The sequence below is a fragment of the Psammomys obesus genome, unplaced genomic scaffold (assembly GCF_907164565.1).
Source record: "Psammomys obesus unplaced genomic scaffold, mPsaObe1.curated_primary_1811, whole genome shotgun sequence".
Taxonomy (NCBI): Eukaryota; Metazoa; Chordata; class Mammalia; order Rodentia; family Muridae; genus Psammomys; species Psammomys obesus.
Window position 1 is genome coordinate 10,943,065 of NW_026586383.1, and position 15,750 is coordinate 10,958,814.

At 48.4% G+C, this 15,750-nt stretch overlaps 1 long non-coding RNA gene across 5 annotated transcripts; it reads right to left on the reverse strand.

The window, feature by feature from the left end:
* Window positions 1-4,588: 4,588 nt before the first annotated feature.
* Window positions 4,589-15,513, reverse strand: LOC129672296 (uncharacterized). 5 transcript variants are annotated; one of them, XR_008719480.1, is made up of 3 exons: window positions 13,912-15,513; window positions 9,737-13,312; window positions 4,589-7,210 (listed from the first exon to the last, which is right to left on the reverse strand). It is a non-coding gene; the product is annotated as an uncharacterized LOC129672296 (long non-coding RNA). The 5 variants fall into 5 exon arrangements; XR_008719481.1 differs by having other exon boundaries at window positions 9,737-13,374; XR_008719483.1 differs by having other exon boundaries at window positions 9,737-11,616; window positions 11,751-15,513.
* Between the last annotated feature and the right edge of the window lie 237 nt (window positions 15,514-15,750).

Consider the following 15,750-nt stretch of genomic DNA (forward strand, 5'->3'; position numbering starts at 1 on the left):
AAAATAAATGAATCCATTGAGGAGCCTCCCCAGCCTCTAAAATAAATAAATCCATTGAGGAGCCTCCCCAGCCTCTAAAATAAATGAATTTACAGGGAGACTTAGGGCTAGCGCATAGTTCAGTCAGTAAAGGATGAGGGCCTGGTTCATGCCCATAGCTCCCATCAGGAAGGAAGAGGAAAGAAAGAAAAGAAAAGAGGAAAGGAAAAAGAGAACTGGCCCCAGTACTATGGTCTGTGCTGCTAGCACCAAGGCAGCAGAGAAAAGCAGACGATGACCCCTGGCCAGCCAGGGCAGCATGATGGCATTCCCGTCAAGTGAGAGACTATCCCCGAAACACCACAGTGAATAACACCTGAGGAGCAACACCTGAGGCTATGTTCTGGCCTCCACACACATGAGCATCCGCACACACATGACCATGCACACACAGGAACACACAGATAACACACAATGTGAAAATAAGGAGCTAGAGACTGGTGGATAGAAAGTCGACATCAACAGCAGTGTTGGTGGAGAATTACTACTCTGGTTATACAAATGTACATTTGAAATGTAACATCTGACAGTGACCTTTAAACCAAATCAATTATGGTCAAATATTTTGCACAGTGTTTAAAATGTCTTAACAGAGCAAATAGAAATAAATGGAAAAGAAAATGACCTTTAAATTTTCATTAACATTTTTTGATGTTTTGCATGTAGATACCGAGGAAAGGAAAACAGAAGCTGATTTTCATACTTTAAAGATCTGTCCCATCTGTGTGGAAAGGAGTAATGTAAATTCTGCGTTCTGTAGTGTGGACTGCGCTCCAAGACCCCTCCTTGTTAGCACGGGGATGTACCGTGTCGGTATCTTTAGTCTGGCTAAAGGTGCTATTTTCCTTTTGCTGTGTTTTGACTGAAAGCCTCACATAGGGTAAGGACTAGGTCACATTTATGACACAACCAAAGACACAGTTTGGCTCCGGTTGCCTTTTCAGTTTCTTGTCTTACAGGGAACAGGCTAACCTGCTCTTCTACAAGTCTGATACATCTCTGGGACAGAGTCACTGGAGAGCTAGAATCTCTCTGTGAAACTGCTCACCTGAGGAGAAGCACGGCCGGTCAGTGCTGGGCTTCCGTCCCGAGGGGTAGCTTAACTACAAGAGTCTGTTATCAGGAGGTCCAAGAGATGTTTCTGGTTTGGAATTCTATCCATTTGTGAGGTAACAAGTTACTGTCTCAGCCTCACGGGCGCTGCCAAGCAGCGTGAGCGGGCAACTGGGTCAGAGACAAAGGACGCTCCCTTTGCTGGTGGCTGCCACAGCTGTGATGTGTCAGTGGCTCCTGAGAGTCACCCTGTTGGTTGTGACGTGGGCTCAATGCTGTCATCTTCAGCCCTTGGAAGACATCCCTGAGTCTTTTAGGAACTGTGTGCAAACTGGGCTTCATGGCTCTGAAACACAAAGGAATTTTAGAACTAGCCCATGGGAAGCAGAGTTGAAGTTTTATTAAAAATAGAAAGAGCTCAAGAAACGGCTGACAGGATCCAGAACCACACAAGAGACAAACCCTGGGCGTGTCTGTGAAGAGGGAAGACCCAGCCCACGCCGGTCGGCACATCCTGTGGCTGAGGGCCTGGCTGAATAACAGGGAAGAACTGAGCTGGGCAGCAGCAGCCGCCAGTGGGAATGTCTGTTCCCACTGAGCATGCCGCGTCACCCGAACCTCACACTCCTGCCCCCACGCCCCACCCTCGGTAGTGAGCAAAGTTTCCTACGCTGCTTTTAGAAGTTGTATATAATAGGTGTGTGTGTGTGTGTGTGTGTGTGTGTGTGTGTGTGTGTGTGTGTAATAGAACAAGGTTCAGCAGCAGGACGCTGTGACGAGGTGAGAGGCCGATGCTGGAATTGCACAGAAAGCAGGTTAAGTTGCTTTTGTGGGAGGGTTTTTATCCCAGTGACAGGAAAAGTAGCTAATATATCACCTTGGATTTTTTTTTCTTTTTAATTAAAAGACATGAACAGGAAGCCTGCCACCCTTCTCTTGTGGTCCGCCTGTTTCACTCAGGGCCTCTCAGATTCCCTTCATTCCCTGCTGAAGGCCACTCAGTCAGAACCATTTCGTTGCACTGGGTGGGATCTGGAGCACACACAGACATTCCAGAAGGAGGCGGGACAGCATGTGCAGAGACCTAGGAGGCAGCCTGTCATGGGGGTGAGGACGGAGGACCTCGAGATGGGTGCACAGCCCCCAGCACCCACTCGCAGAGCACTTGAGTGTTCTCACTGTCCTCTGCTTCCTCCCCAGCCTACGGGAGTCCCCACCCCACCCTGAGGAGCAGCCAGGGAATCTGGCCGCCTGGCAGGTGTGGCACCTTAATCTCCCAGGGCATCGAGGGGGAGAACTTCCCTCGGAGCGAAGCCCTCTGAGATAACAGGCTGAAACCAGCTCAGCTCGGCTGCCACTGCCGACGTTCATCATTTGCACCAACAAAAACTACAGAGCAAAACCAACCAGCATGCCGATGGCAAAGCTGGGAGCTGCCGCTTGTTTGGATTGTGTTTAAAATTATTAACGAGGTACTTCTGGAACTCAGGCTCTGAATGATCCCTGGTGAGAACGGGCAATTTTCCAGAATGAAATATTTACATACTCTTTGCCTAGCTGGACTGCACACACGCGTTCACGGCCTTCCAGTGCTCACCACAACAGAGGAGCTGAGAGGTCACTCATTTTTCACCAGCAAGAAACTGGTGTCTGTAGAAACCACTTTTTTTTTCTTTTTATGTAAGGCCTTGCATGTAAGGCCTCACAGTTGAGAAAGTTAAGGGAGGCTTGCTTGTGGTATTTTTTAGACGATGCTAATAAGAAGAATATAAATTGGAAATGTTTGAATCATAAGCACTCCTTTGAAAGCGTATGTCAGCGCGTGATTTTTCAGCTGTCAAAAATCACAGCAATTAAGACATGTGGTGTGGGACACTCAGTCTGCTCGGCGGAGTATGAATGGGATATTGTGACAGGCCTTACTATTCAGGCAAACTGAGTTGTGTACTCAGAAGGTGCTGAATGCTGAGTGTCCAGTGACAGCTCGGTGCTGGCGGGATGGAAGCGGCGGCCCGAGAAGCGCTCACAGCTTGAGGGCGCCCCCAAGTGGACGGTGAGCACGGCGCGCCCCGCGGCAGCTTCCGGGGCTTAGCGGGGTCGCCCGGGAGGGAGAGAGGCGAGCATGCAGGGGTGCAGCAGCTGATCCCCAGGTCGCCGCCTTCTGCCGCGGGTCAGAGAAAACGCACGAAGCCCGCCCTCGCCAGGCTCCTCCCCCAAGGGCTGGCCAGGGCCGCACGCAGCGCTGGCTCCCGCCCCCGGAGCCCGCAGCCCCTGCCCCGGCGCCGGCTGCCGGGGTCTCGCTTCCCAGAGGCCGGGCGGCGCCCGAGGCACTCACGGCCGCCGCGCTTCCCGAGGAGCGGAGCTGACGTCGGGGCCCCTGCCAAGAGCAGCGTCGTTGACTCGGCTGGCTGAACCGGGGCAGCGCCCCGGCCTAGCAGGCCTGGCTGAGGCGCGGGCTGGCGGGGACCGGGAGCATTTCTGGTCCGCACCCCGGGGTGAGCCGCTGGGCAGAGCTTTGGCAACACCAAGGCTGTCCTTTGACCCCCACGCAGCTGCTGGGCACTGGGCGTGGTAGCTAACCGCGTTGTCCACCTGCCACACCCGAAGAGCCCCAGCTGAAGAGTTGCCTCACTCGGACGAGCCGTGGGCGTGCCCCTGGCGCCCCTTCTCAGTTGCTAATTGATGGCTGTGGGTGGCACCACCCTGGGCAGACGGGCGAGGGGTATGTAAGAAGGCTACCTAGGTAAACAGAAGAACCAGCCCCTGGGCGGAGACCCAGTCTCCACCTTCTGATCCTGCCTGGGTTTACCTTGATAGTGTGAGTTGACATAACCCGTTTGGCCGTGCAACAGGAAGAGAACAGGCACCCTAGCTTACGGTGGGAAGAACTATCTTGAACTCCCCATCTCCTCTCGTGACTCCAGCGTGAGTCACAGAGGGGTCTGGCCACTGCGGGGCCCAGTACTTCCTGCCGGGGCTCCAGCTCATCCCAGTCCTGTGGCAGCTCCCCTGTGGGCAGGCGCAGGCTCTCGCTCAGTCCCGGCATAGATCCCAAGCGCCAAAAAGACTCCGGAAGGTTCACTTCCCATCTTTTCTCACCATGTAGTTAAAAGCTAAATTCACACCCACCCAATAAAGGGATGGGTTCTTTTACCGGCAGCAATGTACCAACCAGAAATTCTTCAAAATATATTTTTTCTATTGCCACATTACAATGATAAATACTGTCCAAGTGACGTCCTTGAAGCCCTGCAGATCATGAATGATTAAGAGAAGGGAATGCTTTTCAATGGGATTTCGTGCTTACCGAGTTTTGGATCCTAAGGTTTTTGATGGATGGTCGTGGAGATTTATCTAATTCCCTTGTCATGCAAGCAAACAGAATTGCTCTTTCAGAGGCACCACCATAATGTTCTCTGAGATGTAACAAAAGCCTTGCCATCACCAGTCACAGCCACAGAAAGAGCGGGGACCAAATATTTATTTACAAGGCATAATTTAAAACATATTTTAATAGTTAAAATAATTTAGTGATTAAGATTAAGGATAGTTATGTTACATACCAAAATGTTGTTCTTTTATAAAATATCTGTTTCTTTATACACATGTGCCTGTGTTTATCGCCACGGAAGCGCAGGTGCCTTGGAAAAGGGCGCAGGTCTCCTGGAGCTGGGTTACAGGTGGCTGTGCCACACAGGCGGGGTCTGCAGCCTGAGCTTGGCCAGAGCAGCCAACAACTCACCCCTGGGCCATCTGGGCAGGCCCCTCTTTCCCTGAACACTGTCCCTTTAATCAGGGAGCCCCTGGGCGGAGGCCACCAGCACTGCAGGTCCTTCCCACTGCAGCCGCGCCTCAGTCTCTCTGCTGCTGGCAGGAAATTCCTGTTAAACGTTGCCCTGCTTGGGAGAAATTTCAAATCACTGTTTAAAGAGGCAGGAAATCAAGGCTCACACCTACGTTTGGCAGCTGAAAAACTAAAATCCAAAAACATGGCAGGACTTGCCCTAAACCTACCTAGCAAGCCAATCACAGGCCCCATATGACACTGTGTTTCCCAATGCCCAAGTCTTTGTGTAAAGCCCTCTGCCATTCCGAAACTAGTACAAGTTCTCCATACACCACAGCCAGAGAAACAAATGCAAAACTTAAAAAAAAAAAAATGCTGGGACACGGTGTTTTGATGAAGCAACCAACTGACAAGGCTGAGGTGCTGCTGCTCCATCAAAAATACCTCGATGAGTAGGATGCCAAGAGTGTCAGCAGACCAGCGTGGGCCTGGCACTGCTCACCTTGAGGTCTCTGCGAGTCAGGGCTGGAGGGAGGGCTCAGTGGTCAGGGCACTGGCTGCTTCCAGAGTACCTGGGTTTGAGTCTCAGCTCCCATACGCAGCTCACAACTGTCTGTAAGTCCAGCTCCGGGGCACCTGAGGCCCTCTGCTCATGACACCAGCGCACATGTGGTATACCGACATACATGCAGACGAAACACCCATGCTTAGAAAATGAAAATAAAGTGGAATCCAGCAGCTTTACCTGTCGCGACCAGCAGCTCTGTCTCCAGATCTTCCGGGTGTTCGCTTGGCTTTACCCGGAGGAGGCTGTGTAGAGGAGAGAGCATGTGTGCCTCAGGTCACACCAAGCACAGGTTATCTGCTTGCAGCTAACCACAGCCACAGCTGAACCACTGGCAATCAATTCCAAATGGCTCAACACACATCTCAGGGCAGGGACGTGTTTCGTGAGGAGTGAAAGGCAGATGTGGAGACCTGGAGCAGGGAGTGGCCACTGTCAGCTCGGCCACCCTCACAGGCCCTTCCAAACAGCCTTTGAAAAAGATGGTTTTATATAGAATGACTTGATTAAATGTCATCTTATAATGGTTTAACTTTGACTTAGGGTTTTTTAAAACTTTTTATTATATTTATTTAGGTCAGAAGACAACTTGAGTTGGTTCCATGTGGTTCCCCTGACTGAACCCGGATTTTAGTCTTAGCAGCAAGTGTCTTTCCCTGAAGAGCCATCTCACCAGCCCCAATATTTGTTTTTGGTGTTTTTCTCTTACACTGATAATCTGGGCTTATACTGATGTAACATTTCTTCCAATTCTGAATTACATATTTTTCCACTAGGTTAGAACTTTAATACTGTATTAACAATAAGGAATGAAAGTGCCTGGCTCTCATCTATCCTTACACCATATCCTTCTGAGGTGTACAAGACTTCTGAAATAATTCTTCTGTCTGTTAACTGTTGCTGCCGCATTTGAAGTAAAGTTAGGCTCATTTGTCCCAATTTGTTTTCCATTTTAGGACTTTATTCTTATCTTTTTAAAATTTGAATGTGTGAAATGTTTACACAGTGCCAAAGTTAAAAACTACAAAAAGGCACCTCAATTCGGGGAAGTCTCACTTCCAAGCCTCTCCCCTCATGTCTTCCATCTCCACAGGGAGCCGTGTTTGCTGGAAATACCTAAATGTTTCTATAGCTCCCTCTATGTATGTCCTGCTGTCCACTCAGACCTTAACTGTGAAAATGAATTCTGGAAACAGTACAGTTCACAGACATTTTCCTGTGTGCCGGTGCCTCGCTATGACAAACAGTATTGCCTTACACAACCTTGTGCAAATAACCGGTTATCTGCGATGTGTTTTCAGGATAGATTCCTAGAAGTGAGGCTGCTGGGGTCAGAGGCTCAGGCATGTGTTGTTAGATTTTTCCAAGTCTCTTTGCATTTAGCAGGAACTCTGAGTAGGAAAAGTCTGTTGTCTTGTGAAAGGGGTAATTATTCCTCCCATATCGTCAGCATGAAGCTCTCCATTTTCAAGAATTGTTTTCTCACTGAATTTGAGAGATAATTTGCAAATGTTCTTCCTTGTTACTTATCTGTTGATTTAGGGCTATTCTGTGTGTTTTGGATAATCTTATGTTCATCTTTCCCGTTTCTGCTTGTTGGGTTTAAAAGGTTCACATCATTCTTTGGTTCCATGTCTCTGGTTCTGAGCAGACTTGCTAGGAGCTAGTTGACTTCAGTGTCAAGAACAGACGCAGTTCATGCATTTCCAGATGGCCTTCCCCATGTCTCTGCACCATGATGTTGGGGCCAAACTGGAATTTGTACCCTTAACACAGAAAGGGCCTTCAGGACTAGCCTGATTATAAAGTAACACTGGGACATAATAAGTATATTAGGTTTCAGGCTTAGGTACACGTTTAAGAGAGACAGGCACTCAGAAGTGAGACAAACTCAAAAACCAGGGCATCAGCTTTTCTGCGAGTCAAAGCCACGTGTGGGGGTGGCCTCCTCACGGCTCTTGTTTGGTTTGGTGGTTCTGTTTCATAACAGGTATGTATAGGATTCTCTGTGGGCTTTGATTAATCTTCTTAAAGCTAAGAAACCCGGAAGCCATCACAGGAGGTTCTGTAGTTTTAAACCTAGGACACATGACTGGGGTACCCATCTAACAGGGCAGAGCAGATCTGGCCTCAGGTTCTCCCAGCATCCCTCAGTCCCTGCCTGCTATGGGGTATGCTGGCTTGCCCTGACCCCCACCCCGAGCTTCTCCAGCCCCGAGGCTCTTCCCTGGACAACGCGGACATCTGGTCACGCGTCCCCCTTCTGCACCTTTGGCCTCTGTGCCGCACCTGGGCACTGCCCTCCCCTGCCCTTCTCACCTGGCCTGGCACAGTCTGCTCACTTCTGCTCTGGACTCACAGATGCCTCTGTCTCTGCTCTCCCTCTCATCTACTACCCCCAGGAGCAGCCATGTCTTTTCTTGTCCTTTCTGTTTCTCGGTTTTTTTTTGTTGTTGTTGTTTCATTCAGGTTCCTCAGGAACAGCTGACAGTATTACAACTGTAAGAGCCTCATGACTCAGGAGGGTCAGAAATAGTCCCATCAATAAAACACAGGTAACAACCTCGTTAGAGGTGTTTGGGGGAAGACATGAAGCCTCACTCACAAACACTAGGCCATTAAGCCTGGTTCTTGAGCATAAAATCCCCGTCTGTGCACAGAGTATTCTCTCTATATCAGCAGCCCTCATGGCAAACAGTAACTGTGCTGAACTCTGTGTCTCCGCCAGTGAGGGGCTTCAGCAGACTCCAGGTGAGGGGCTCATTCCCCTCCTGTATCCCTTTTCTTTTTATCCTTTCTCGCCTGCACCATCTGTTACAAAGCTCATCTTTGCCAGGCCATGAGACACAGGCCTGTAATCTCAGCACATGGGAGGCAGAGGCAAGTGGATCTCTGAGTTCGAGGCCAGCCTGGTCTACAGAGCGAGTTCTAGGCCAGGGCTACACAGAGAAAACAAGAAGAGCTCATCTCTTCCTCAGACAGGAGAACTTGGCTTAGATCATCAACTTGATATCATGCACCCAGAGACTGGCGAGCAAACCACCTGGGAGAAAGCACAGGCTTTGCTCCGTCCTCCCACTCCTTTCCCAGGACAGGCACAGCCCATCTGGCACTCTCTTCCACTGGCCTCTGGCCCCACGCTCTGGCCTGATCGTGGCAGGAGGCTGACATCACCAGCTGCCTTGTTCCTGACTCCTGGTTAGGTTAGCATGGGGTTGCCTGTGTCTCACTCTCTCTGTGGCTTACTTCAGTGGCTGCCCCCAATGCAACCCTCCCTCAGCCGGCTGCAGCTCTCCTGGGTTTTGTCAGGCTCTTCCTCCTCTTTGCCTGGTCAGGATACCCCTCAGACATATGTCTTCACTTTGCCCACACCCCTGCAAAGAGGCCTAGGGGGCTGCAGGTGGGCGCCTAGGTATAGCTGAGGGGGGCTATCGTAGATATGAGGGAGAGCAAGGGTAGAGGCAATCTGGACAGTCCAGACTGAACACGGCCATCAGGGTAAGCAGGCCATGGCAGCTAGGGGAGGAGAGCAAGTGGACCAAGAGAGATCCAGGCATGGAATCAAGCCACCAACAGGCCATATGTTTAAGACGGCTGAGTTATATAGGCAAGAGAATCTCAGGGAATGGAGGGAAGGATCAGCCCCTGGAAGTCAGAGGTTTAGGGTAGAGGAGTCATAAGTACTGAGGGCTCCTGGGATAGCTGGGAGGAGCCACAGGACTGAGGGCCGCTAGGAGAGTTGGCCAGCATCTGCTTTGATACTGAATAAGCTCCTCCATTTCTTTAAGACCCCACAGTGGTTTCAGTGTGTAATCTCGGGTGGAGACAGGCTTACCTGAGGCTTCCTGGACAAGAAACCTGGCCTCCTCTGGCTTCCCTACTCAAGTACACACATGCCATGCACACCCACACATATAGGTGTACACACCAGACACACCCGAGAGGACCTCTCTCGCCTCCCTCAGGTGTGCCTTCCTACCCTTTAATCATACAGACTGTGCTGCCAGAGTCTGACCCCAAGAGTCACCACACTCACTAATCTATTAGTGTGTGGCTTCCCCACCATGCTCAAAATAGGACGTTTACAGAACAAAGAAAAGGAGGCCGTGAGGTTGGGTCAACAGAGTGAGCGAGGGGGACAGTGTGTGTGTGTCAGAGTCAGTGTGGGTACATTTCTCTTCGGGATTAGTGATGACAGCCTTAGCTAGTCATTCCTGTTTGTCTGATTCGCCTCCAACCTAACCCTGACTGTGCATGGCTCTAGGTAATTTACAGCTCACTTTGGAACTCACCTTAGAACCCTTCCTCAGAGGTGCCGGGTTCAAGCTAGGATGTCAGAGGTACTGTTTTCTGCATCATCCCCTTCACACCGCTGAGGTGTTCGCCAGGCGTTCTCTGCAGTGCGTGTGCGGCACCCGCGTGTGCCAAACAGAGGCAACCCACGAGCCTGACACAGTACCACAGAGAGTGTGTCTGGGCTCTCTGCTGCACACAGCCGCCCTTTCCTCCTCGCGGTAGGGCGGAGGCATCTCTGGAAGACACCACACCCCAAGCGAAGTGCTGAAATCTGAGCAGCTTCCATCGTGTGTGGTTCGAACCCAGCCCGTGAGGACCTCAGTTCTCCGTCATCAGATCTGCTTCTTGCTTTATTGGAGACTGTCTCGGTATTAAGAGAGTATGAATCCTCAGTATCAAATAAAAATGGATTGAAATTAAATCCTCCTTCATTAAGATGAACAAAAACTTTGACAGTTGAGCAATAGCAGGCCTGCTTTACAATAACCACTAGAAGAACCCCGAGCCTGCGTGAGAGCACTGTGAGCCTGCGTGAGAGCGCTGTCTGTAAGCCAAAATCCAGAGGAAGAAATACGAGCAAGGCACAGGTTATTCTACTTGGACATAAGACACAGAATAAACCTATTTTTGGCTTTTGACTCTTCTTTTCCTGATTGTAGTGATTAGCTAGAAATACCCCACAGGCTCATATTTGAGTGCCACGTCATAAGGAAGTGGCGATACTTGAGGATTAGGAGGTGTGGCCTTCTTGGAGGGAGTGTGCTACTAGGGCCCATGCTAGGCCCAGTTCTCTCTCTGCCTGTGGATGAGGATGTGGCTCTCACCAACAGCTCCAGCAGCACGCATGCCGCCATAAGGGAAAATGTAAACAGAGCCCACTCAAATACTTTCTTTTATAGGAGCTGCGGTGGCCATGTTTCTCTTCACAGCAGTAGAACAGTGAATAAGACACTGATGTTGGGGGTTGCTCTGATGCTGGCCCTCAAGATCTGGTTACTTCCTGGATTTACCTGTCCTTGTTATGTAAACCTGGTCAGTTGGTTAAAGGTCTGTACCTGGGCAGGGCAGAATGGGGTGGGCATGGCTAATGTTCCCGGGCTTTTGAGGACAGGAAGAGAGGATCATGGGAGAAAGGAGGAAGGAGGGTGCCATGATGGGTTAGTGTGGAGAAGAAATCACACTAACCAGGAGAGAGGACTCCAAGAATGTCATGGAAAGGCACAGATGAAGAATACAAGCAAGTTATCTTGGGATTATGGATAGAGCGTAGACCAGTAAGTATGGGTAAGAAGGATGGCATTAGGTGGGGGGTGGGAGATGGATGGTGAGGATATTGAGATAGTGTAGGGAGATATCTGCCGGGCCCAAGGTAAATAAGGCAATTATAAACCCTAACAGGTGTCTGTGTCTTATTTGATTGATTGTGATAGTGGGTTAGACAATACTGCCTTGATAATCATAGGGCAAATAATATATAACCCAACACCCTTTTATTTACTACAACACACTGATTTAAAAAAACTTAAAAATATTTTTTAAATAGAGGCTGGAGGGATGGTTGAGGGTTTAAGAGCACTAGCTCCGAGTCCTTTGCAGAGGACTCAGGTTCAGTTCCCAGCACCCACATAGTGGCTCACGACTGTCTGTAACTCCAGTTCCAGAGGACATGACACCCTCTTCTGGCCTCGCACAGATGGCTGTGCAGGCGTCATCCACTGAGCAGCTCTGCCGCTCACCACCCCACACAACCCTCCAGCCTGATGAGCCCAAACAAACATGCCCTCTGTGAGGTTCTGCGGTGATTTAAAAATGGCCACATAAGGTTCTCGTCCCATAGGTAAAGGTCATCCGGGGATTCACGCACACTCCAGTATCCCTGTGAAGGTGGGAGAGCACACACTCAGCAGGTCCAGTTGAACCTGGCCGGGAGTGGGCGGCACTAGAAGCGTTTTAAGCACCCGGAAGGATTTATGTGTGTGATGTGAGGATGATACAAGACTAAAGAATCACCTTGTAGATGTTTAAAGTTCCAGTCGACTGAAGCAAGGCTGTCCTCAGAGGGCTTCTGGGTAGGGGCTAGAAAGGGGATTCAGGAAGGGTTCACAGTTCAGAACTAAATCCCCGGGCCAGGCTGTTCTGAGTGGCTCCCAGCAGCACCCAGCTCATCTGGAGCCAGCTTCTGGCTTCCTGCTAGCTCAGCTGTCTGATCGGTTGTGTGCGGCCTTAACACTAGCATAACATGTGAGCAATTTGCTACCTCTGAAAGAAGTCGCCAGCCTCACACACGCTGCTCATCCCGACGCCTTCAACAACCGTATTCATCCTTTGAATAAGAAAGTGCTTCTCACACCCTTTCCTGCCCCTTGGATGTGCCAGCAAGTAGGAATCCCTCCGTTACCTGCTGTTTTCCAGTGACTGTACTTAGGAGGAGACAGTGAGACACCAGATCAAATCTAGGGCGAAATCACAGTTCATGATGTCTTTCAAACGAGTTCACGTTGTTATAGAAAATGAAATTCCCAACCGTTCTGTTTTTACCAGTGAAGACTCAGGAGCCAGGTGCTGGGGTGAAAACCTACCAGCTGATCTTCCTACTCAGCTCACATCCCAGGAGGAAAAGGCTGAAAGTCCAATGCTAAAAGCTTGCTGGCTCAGCTGACAGCCCAAGAGGAGAAACCCAAAAGCACAAGGCCAAAGAGCTAAAGAGCCCAAGAGCTAGAGAGCTAAAGCTTCTTTTTCTTCTCCACGCTGTTTTAAATACCCTACAACTCTAAGTCCCTCCTACTGCTTAATCCCTGTCAGCTGGTTTCTTGTTCCACCTCTTGACCTAGGGTTAACTTTATTAAATCCTGTGTACAGAAAGTTCTTGGATAACAGGTGTGTGCTAGGGCAGAGCCACACCAAAGACAGGTTTCACAGTTCACAATCTCAGGGTTCACAATGGGATCAAATATCTGGCAATATTTCCCCCTTTTTGTCTAAATAAAATACTTTTATCTAACACCAATAAACTATGTATACATATACATATATATATATATATATAGTCCATTCAAAATGTCCAGTCCATATGTAATTAGCAACCTTGAAGAAAATATTCTACTATCTATTCTATTTTGCTGAGTCCAAAGTTCTGTACCTAAATCTCTTTGTATCATAACTTGCAATACCAATCAAAAAAGCATGTTTTTAGACTTAAAGCATCTTAAATCCTAAGCAACTTAAGCTTAATTATAAGACTGTAACTATTTAGTCTTCAATCCCATCAGAGACCTGAGAAGGATAAATATCTGAATAAGCACAACAGAGCAAGCAGCTTCCAAAACTATAGAAAACTATAGACAGTCACCCAAGATAGCTCTAATAACGTTGGAGCATCTTCTTCAGCCTTCTGGATCAGAATCTCTGACAGTATTTTTATGAAGCAGGTATAATGAAGAACTTGCCTACCTTGTCCTTGCAAAGCCCAGCAGTCGACTTTTCTGCATCCAGTTTGTCTAGTATTCTAATTGCAGTTGAAGTAAGGGCATTTTCTTGCCCAGTAGCTAGCTTGACACATATGAAGCCATCTCCTAAAGAAAATTTTTTTTTGATGATCATCTTCTTTGAAGTTGAAAGGGGCTGCTACCAAGAGCTGACATGGTTTCATAGTGAAAAACAAACAAACAAACAAACAAACAAACAAACCAAGTCTCAAAATAATAAAACATATTTAAATGCCATACTGAGGTTTTTTTGAAAATCATCTATGTATACTATGCCTGAATTGCTGGTTTTTAGCTGTATATTGATTGATTAACTTAGAAAACACCCTTGATAAACTAGTACCTACAAAACTACAAGTTTGATTGACTATTAGTCAATTATCCTAAACAGTTTGTGATAGTAGCTTTCAAAAGGACTAGAACTTCATGTTGCATTTTTTAGAATTACATAGGTACAATACCTTAAAGAATTCATACATACTATGTTGTAACCAAAACCTTAATTTTGAATCAATATACAAAGATCCGTATCAATGTAATCAACTGTAACTTTGATTTTATATAATATAGAAATATCTATGAGAGTAGATTCAATAATCTAACCTTTTTTCCCTATCATTCTTATGTTATTTCTATACCTGCCTTTTTGTCTAAATAAAAAGGAAAGATAAAGTAAAACTACTTACAAAAATTAAGCAATTTTTGCTAAGCTTTCCACAATGTCCAGCATGGTTGTATTTGGCAGTCTTAGAATTAAGTATTTTTTAATTCAACGTTCTGTAAAATGTTTGTGTTAGTCTCATATGAACTCAGCAATTTGAATGTCCTAAGCAGTCCATCCAAAGCTGATCTTTAGGTGGTGTTTGTCAGCATAGTGGCAATCCTGACGAGGCAGAACATAACAGCCAACACAAAGCCGTCCACTGTGCAGAACCAGGCAGCAGGAGAAGCTGGAGCAGTTTTTCCCAGTGGTTGGTGAATTCACCACTGGAGTCTCCATCATCTTCTTGGAAACCTAAAAGGCTAAGCTAGGAGTGGGAGAAAAGCAAAACATTTTAAATGCCATATTCAGCAGATCTCAGAAAAGGATTGAGGACCATAATCTATTAAGTACATCCAAGGTACACAAAGTTTGTTCTCAGATACTTGCTTCAGACTCAAACATGGAAACACATAAATGAAACTAGATGAAGCTTATTTCTAGAATTAGTTAGTACTCTGTATGATTAGTAGTATCACAATAGAAAGTTTATATATACAGAATAATCTTGTAGATTTTGAGGTAATATTTATACATTTAAAAAATTTAGAGAGTCAAATGAAAACCAAAAGATTATGAGATCAGTGACAATAGAATAGTCCCTTATTTTTTGTTTTTCTATGTCCCATCTCTTCTGCCTCTTCTGCTATGATAGAGATTTTGGATTTTCCTTTAACAAGCATGCATGTGTCTAACGGAGAGAGCCACACTCCAAACCCAAAGCCAGCTTTAATTAATAAGTTAGTTGGGAGCCAAAACAGCTGAGTTGAACCAGCCAGCTATGAGCTCAGAAAGAACTAGAAAAGGTGGGCTTATTCAGCAGTAAGTCTCAGAGCTGGAAACGTTCTAGTCTTAGGTTAGATTGAACAGAGGCTGGAAGTTTCCAGGACTAGGCCTGGGTCAGCAGACAGAGGCAGGAAGCCTCCAAGACAACAATTGAGGCAGGTGAATAAAGGTTCTGTTTACAAGTTCACCATTCTGTGGAGCCTGAGTCCACAAATAACGTCCGTGAAGTGACAGGGCTTTAACGCCGTCCAGAGGAAGCCCAGCAAAGCCCGGGGCCTCAGGGCATGCCGGTCAGCCCCCAGGAAGCTTCCCTAGGAGGAGCGTGCGCACAGAGCACAGGCACTGCGAGGGGCCTTGCTCCTGGGGCACAGGTAGTAGACTCCCTCTTGCCTGTGCGGTGGAAAGAGAGGTGGGGGCAGCACCGAGGCGAGGCGGGGTGAGGAAACCCGCAGAACACCCTTCCTCTTAGCGAACAGGCTTCCCGAGGGCTCAGCCCGCCGGGTTGCGCAGGGCGAAGACACTGCGCAGGCTCGTCTCCCCCGCAGCATTCCGTCTCAGTCTCCGCCTCGCACCGGCTTAGTCGGGAGGCTCGGCAAGGCCCGGGTGGCTCCAACCTCAGACCCAGCTGCGGACCTGCCAGATCCCGCCGCCTGACGGGACGGGACGCCCGAGGGACGCTGTCACGGAAGGCGACCCTCCCGCGACAGCGAGGAGGCGGGACCCGGGAGCGCGCGCTTCCGCTCTTACTGCGCCTGCGCCTTACCTGTGCGTGCCCGGCCGCCTGGGGAGCTGAGGCCTGTACGGTGTAACGGCTAACCCCAGGGAACAAGCCCTTCCTCCCCTTGAACGTCAATCGTTCGGTGTTGGGAACTTTGGACATTTCTCTGTCACTTTGAAATACGTCACAGATTGTTTGAACTGCGGTTATTCTGCTGTGCTACAGAAAAAAAAAAAAAATCAAAGAATAAAAAAACAAAAA